This window comes from Megalops cyprinoides, chromosome 6, assembly GCF_013368585.1.
Source record: "Megalops cyprinoides isolate fMegCyp1 chromosome 6, fMegCyp1.pri, whole genome shotgun sequence".
Taxonomy (NCBI): Eukaryota; Metazoa; Chordata; class Actinopteri; order Elopiformes; family Megalopidae; genus Megalops; species Megalops cyprinoides.
The window spans coordinates 7,823,482-7,830,000 of NC_050588.1; the positions used below are offsets into that span (position 1 = coordinate 7,823,482).

Sequence of the window (6,519 nt, forward strand, 5' to 3'; positions counted from 1 at the left end):
TCTGGGAGTCTGACATTTTCCTCTTTTGTTTTTTTTTATATATATGAATATATTTAGGCTGCTGTTTAGATGATGCATATTTTGATACACCTGTTGTTTATTTATTTCTCAAACTCTACGGGATATCAGGACAGTGCTGTTTTCACATTTGTTTCCATTATTCATGCATTTCCTTTCTCTCTTCTTTTTGTTTTTTTTTCTCCTTCCCCAGAGAGTCGTTGTGTCTCAGGGCTTGTTAAGATTCAGAGGGGCAGTGGTGGAGAGCTAAGGAGTGAATGCAGTCAAGGTTAGTCAATGTGTGACCGCTGTAAACATGCAAGTCTTGCGCTTTTCCCTTTTAACCCTCTCCCCCGCCCATTCCCCCCCTCTAGCCAATGATTTTCCACATTAACTGTAACCCCTCCCCTAATCTCTGCCACAGACCTCCCACTGTGTCCACAGCTCCTCCCCTTTCCCTCTCTCCCCAGTGATAGTCCGTATTACCAGTAACTCCTCCCCCAAGCTTTGTCATGCCCTTCCAACTGCAGCCCCAGCTCTTCCTGCCTGTTTTGTAGACTATCTGCACACTTCACACTTTCACACCACATCAAGGCATTAAATGCGTGGAAACTACATCTGCTGTGTGTCTGAGAACACAAATGAATTCCCATCAGAATTTACAAAGATGAGCAGCTATGAATTAACTACTTAGGTCAAAATGTCTGGAGTATGATCTGTGCTGTTTAAATTTACTTTCTACATTGTATGTGTAGCTATGGGTGACTAGCTTTCTGATTGCTTAAGATTCTGTATTTATCTAGGAAAGCCTAGCGGGGTAGGGAAGAAGCATAGCGGCAATAAAACAAATTCTAAGTGTACCTGTAGCCATGTGTAGTAGGCATGATTCAACAGAAGCCTCAGCACACGGGTCAAAGGTAGCCAAGATTAATATTGAATATAAAGCTGGCTAGCTAGCTAAAAGATGGGCTGTGTCTGTAGAGAGGCAGCTGATGTGGTTTGTCTATAGTGAACCAGCTAAGACGGTAGCCACATTTTCATTAGGCTAGTGGTTGCCAAAACAGGCTGTAGCTTCTTGGCCAAACAATACAGGGCTACAAGTAAACAGTGATAAATTAGCTATTCATGGTAAATATACAGGAAATGCGGATGTGCCAATGAAATTGTAGACCTGGATAAATCTCCTTTGTTGGAGTGCTTGAAGGTTATGAATGTCACCGCGTTGATATGAATTAAAGGGTGAGAGCATCCATGTGTCATGCACACTGCCTGGTGATGTGTTGCTTGAATCGTCCCTCCGGAGGTCCAGGCCCCTGTGATGATGAATCCCACAGAAGGGTTTTCGAGTCATGTTGACTCCTAGGGTTATATGGAAGCCACCCGCTGAGTTTATACCCTCGGCAACGGCGTGCTGCTCGCCATCTGTCGCGCCGCCACAAACCACCGGAAATGGGCGCACACTGACTCGGGGTGTAAACGCGGTGCTCTGCTGACGTGTCGTTTCACCCATGTGAAGACCGCTACGCTAACTCACCTAGAAAACAAAAAAAAGCAGAAATGTGCGCTTGAGCAGTCACGGGGAACCTCGTACAGAGGAGTCTGAGTCAGAAATAGAAATTTCAATTGCCTTTTGCCAGGCAGTGATATGAATGTGCCTTGTGCTAAGAAGTGCATGCATACGCACTGTGCGAACATACTGTGCAAACAGCTGTGTTCATACGTACCTGTTTCATACGTACCATACATATGCATTTCTTTTACTCACACCGTCTGCATGACATGGGAGTAACAACAAATACTCACTAGACACATTATGTAAATGTCAGTGTTTTGTCATATGAACATACTGATGCATAAGGGCATCACAGCTTGTGAATGTGCTCAAATCTCAACAGCTTTCTCACAGGAACTGTGAGGTTTGAGTTGAGCTGCTCAGTAGCTGGGAGAAATGAAGGGAACAGCTTCAAGTGAGAGAGAGAGAGAGAGAGAGAGAGTGTGTTTTGTGTGTGTTTTGTGTGTGTGTGTGTGTGTGTGTGTGTGTGTGTGTGTGTGTGTGTGTGTGTATATGTGTGTGTGTGTGTGTGTGTGTGGGGGGGGGGGGTCTTGCCACAGCGCACCATCCTGTTGCGTAGAAGTGCAAGGAGGCTGAAACTAGCTAGCAAGTACTGAAGGAGAGAGAGAGAGAGCCTCAGGGAGGAGGTAGCCTTGCGTGACTGGACCCACCGCTCCAGAGCAGCGTCCAGCTGAGGGCCGGAGAACAGCGCCGCCTCTCCCGCGTGGGCTGGAATGAGGCTCCCGCGGCCGCCAGGGAGGCCGGCGTACCCCGCGGCGGGAAAAGCGCCGCCACGAAAAGGTGTGCTCCTCAGGCCACAGGTGCAAAGGCGGACGCGGCGTTTTCACAGCACCGCGGAGACAAGGCTCGGCGGCTGAGGCTTCACACCGCGCCGAGGCTGCGGAATGCTTCTAATGTCACACGGAGGGTCTGACAACAACAAAAAGCACACCACGGCAACAGCACATTCCTTTCATACAGCTTCAGACGCATTAAAAATGCAACGCTACATAACTCTTTTAAGATATAAAAAACACACAACCATATGGATATCATTATTTGCCATGCAAAATTGATAGGCTGTACATGATTCGCCTGTGGTATTTCAACACGGCTGCCCGTTTCCTACTTTCCATAAACAAAAGGTGTGGTTGCAGCAGCAGTCTGTATTTTATGGTGCATCTTCAATACTGTTAGTGTCGTCTGTTACCGTCCAATATGTGCTTGCAGTTAGCTGGGTGTAGCGATCAGAAGAACGCAGTTATCCCCATGTGGGGATTCTGCTCACCCCAAAGGGCCAAGGGCAGTTCAGCACGTGTCCTCAAATCAGAAGGTCCCTGGCTGAACCTGCTTGCACATATAGATGTAATGTTGACAGCTGGTGTATGTGTTTGGCCACCCTTAAATTGACAGGGGGCCTGTTCCGTGGTTGTTCCTGACAGTTGTGGAAGGTTTTCTCTGGTGTTTTTCAGTCCATAACCTCCAGCTTGTGAGCTGCAACAAAGGACGGCGTCTATGCAGAAAGCGTCCCTGGTGATTACGTAACAGAGGTGGGGTGTGTGGATTCTGGGAAGTTAACATTTTGGGTCTGTGTGTGGAGGATGTCAACCACAGCTCAGTAAAGGGATGTTTCCTACCCAGATAATGTATAATGACATGTTGTGTGGAACAAATGGAAAGTGGGAGCACATGGAAGCAGTCTTTCAAGAATCAGACTTTCTAATATTAGCAACCACACAAGAGAAACCAAACAGGGATAAATGAAAAAAACATTCAGTAAGCATCTCAAAGACACTTTGTGTTTATTCCTCTGCAGAGCTTTCTTTTTTTTTTTTTTTTTTTTTTTACAAAGAAAATGATTTAATGTCTCTCCGGCAATTTCACTGTGAATCGGAGAGGTAGGCCTTCACAGTGGGAAGCAAAGAAACTGAAAAACCTTTAGAGTAGCGTTCTGTGAATGAAAGATGGGTGGCCTTAACTGATCCCAGGCACACAGGCAGAGAAGCTGTCCTTTACATGGTGGATGAGAGGGAAAATCGGGCAGCTGCTCGTGCAGTGGGAAATGCTGAAGCCAGTGCCACAGATAGAGGCCCAAAATGTTCACACTCGACTCCGATGTGAGTGGTGAAACCGGCGTTTCTCAGGTCTGAATTGATGTCTGTCTGTGTGCATGATGTATGTCTGTCTGTATGATTCCTCGTGTGTGTACCGAGGTTGCACTCCATAGTGCAGTTTGTGTCTCACCGAAGCGCATCAGACCGGCTGCATTTGTGGACTGCTTTTTGCAGCCCTGGCTGTTAAGCGCTCTGTCAATATATGCTCAGCCAAGAGAGTCGGCCTTAGCGCCATCTGTCCCCTTTTGATGACATCAGAAAATGACGTGTGACCCTGAAAAATTTGTTTCAACAAGGCAGAGTTACACAGCTCAAGTTACAAAACAGAGGCAAAATCAGTAATCAGATTGCACCCACTCCTAGCCCACACCTCGTCCCAGAATGGAACATGGATCTGTATGTGTTTTCATGTGTCAGCAGCACTGGGTACAAAATACACAATCTTGGATGTGGATCCAACCAATGTAACCATAGCCAGTAATGGTCTGGTTACTGCAGATCCAGATAGCGTGAACATAGTCGGTGGTTGCTTGGCCAGTGAGAATTTAGCTAGTGTAAATGTAGACAGTGATGGTTTTGCTAATGTGAATCAAGTCAGTGTAAATGTAGCCCATGGCTGCTTGGACAATGTGGATCCAGCAAGTGTACATGTAGACAGTGATAACTTGGTAAACACGAATGTAGCTAGTGTAAACAACCAGTGACAGCTCAGCTCACATGGATCTAGCTAATGTAAACATAGCCAGTGAATTCTCACTGTTTTCTATATGCTGTGTGCTTAGAAAATTTGTATTTTCACAGCGGATTGCAATGAGCAGCGGTGACTGGAGTGCGATTGCCTGGGCATTGCCCTTGTACACATGGACAGAAATGAAAAAAACGTGTATCTGACAAGACCGGTGGCAGCGAATCCCCGTATTTGCCCTCTTTGGAGACTTCAGACATCCATCCCTGCAGCCCCACCGTGACCACGCAGCGGCATTGTGGCCGTTTCTAGGGTCCTCCGCGCCGTGTCCTTTTTGCGGGGGGGGGACTGCGGGTTTCTGCCTGTTGTTCCTCCTGGATATTGCGGATGGTGGTTCTCATTAGGTGGTAATCCAGTTAACAAATCGTGAGCAGATTTTCCACCCCGCTGTTCCCTTTATAAATGGAGCAGCGAGGATTAGACATTAAAACAAGCTTTGCCCAGAGGTCTTTACATGAGCCGTCTGGAAACCTTTGACAGGGATGGGGGAAGAGAATAACTGATTCAGGGAAATCGCCACTGAGAGCCCTCCTGTATCGACAGGAGAGAGCGCCTTATGTTTCTCACACACACACACACACACACACACACACACACACACACACATCTGCCCACACGTATTTATACTGAAACAGGCACATTAAGTCTCAATTAAGGTAAGGCGTGCACACGCACACAAGCGCGCACACACACACACGGTCACTCATATATGCACACGGACACACATATTCACCCACACGTTAATATTCAAACAGGCAAATCTCATTCAAACAAACAAGAATGCAGGCATATTCACATTCAGACCACAAGCTGATTCATTACAGTACGCTTGCGCATACACAAACACCGATCTGGACATGAGCGCGTGCATACACACACACACACACACACAGACACAGGCTCTTTCACTGACACTCCCTGAGACTTTTTTAGCTGTCGTCTACACCCCTAGCCTACACAGTGACGCTGCTACATTGATATGAATGTCAACAGTAGATTCAGTACTGGCTGGCTGGTCATTTGTTTTCTTCAGTTTTAAGTACAAATGACAAGATAAAATTGACTTTCCATACATGAGTAACAGTAATGCAGAAATACCTATCAGATCCAGTATTCATATGTGGAATTTGAGCATCAGTCCCAGCCTTGTGTGTAGTAGCCTAAAGAGCTCAGTCTTCACTCTGTGAACCTTCAGTTGTTTTAACTGAAGTTACGAATTTGGTGTGATTCCTTCAGAAATTCACCATGCAAATCATACGTCGACTTGGCACATTTTGTAGTTTTTTAGGTGCTTTTGAGTGATGACGAGTGTTTTTTTTCTCCAGTTCTAGGAATTCAAACTGAATACTGTGCGGGTTCGCGAGTCACAAGGGACAGGTGCCAGGATTTGTGCTGAGTTCTGGACATTTATGGAACTCTCCGTTGGAAAGGATGGGTGATTTTGTGACAGATTTGTAAGAGGTGCTCGAGAGGCTGGGAATTCACCCAGCTGTCCATTCGAATGTCCTGAGTTAGTTTCACCATCCGTTTTTGCCAACCGTTTTGCAACAGGAAGGTGGTTAGTAGGTGCTGATTCTGTCAGCCTTGTTCACATGCGGGCAGGAACCTAGATATAGTGGCAGAGAGGAGTAGAAGAAGTGCCCGATGGCCAGCGAAATGAAGAGACACCATGGTTAAAATAGATGTTCATTTCCCGTCTTAATAGCCCTCTGCCCACTGTCCTCTGTGCAGACAGGGCCGATGGTCCTCACAGCTCTATTTGCAGTTGCTGTCAGACAGGAAAAAAACCTCAGACCCGTTTTTGCAGATCGGTCAGCACTGTCCTCAGCACCATCTCGGCGAAGATGGCGTTTTTCACCGGAACTCTCATCGTAAGCACATTTTCCCCGCCGGGTTTGTTAATAGGATCCTCAATCACGGCAGTGCTCTGCTCCTCTCTGTATCTTTCACAGTCCGAGTCTGGAAAGCACCCCCCCCCCCCCCCCAACTCCCGCCAACCTTGTATGCATTTTCGCAAGCTGTGGACACACATGGAGCTTTCAGTGGCTGACATGCGATTGTGTCCTATGCCCTTAACCTTGCGGAGGTTATAAACTTTTGTTTAAACTGTT

The 6,519-nt window shown here is 46.8% G+C and overlaps 1 protein-coding gene across 2 annotated transcripts in view; it reads left to right on the top strand.

Annotated features, from left to right (window-relative positions):
• The window catches only part of LOC118778720 (arginine-glutamic acid dipeptide repeats protein-like), a 173,814-nt gene that overhangs the window by 34,540 nt on the left and 132,755 nt on the right, over nucleotides 1–6,519 (top strand). The window contains exon 1 of one of the 2 annotated variants that reach the window (XM_036530364.1): nucleotides 228–286. The exons of the other annotated variant lie outside the window; for it this stretch is intronic. The gene's annotated coding sequence lies outside the window, so the exon portion shown is untranslated. Of the gene's footprint in view, nucleotides 1–227; nucleotides 287–6,519 lie in introns of those variants that run through there. 2 annotated transcript variants of the gene reach the window in all.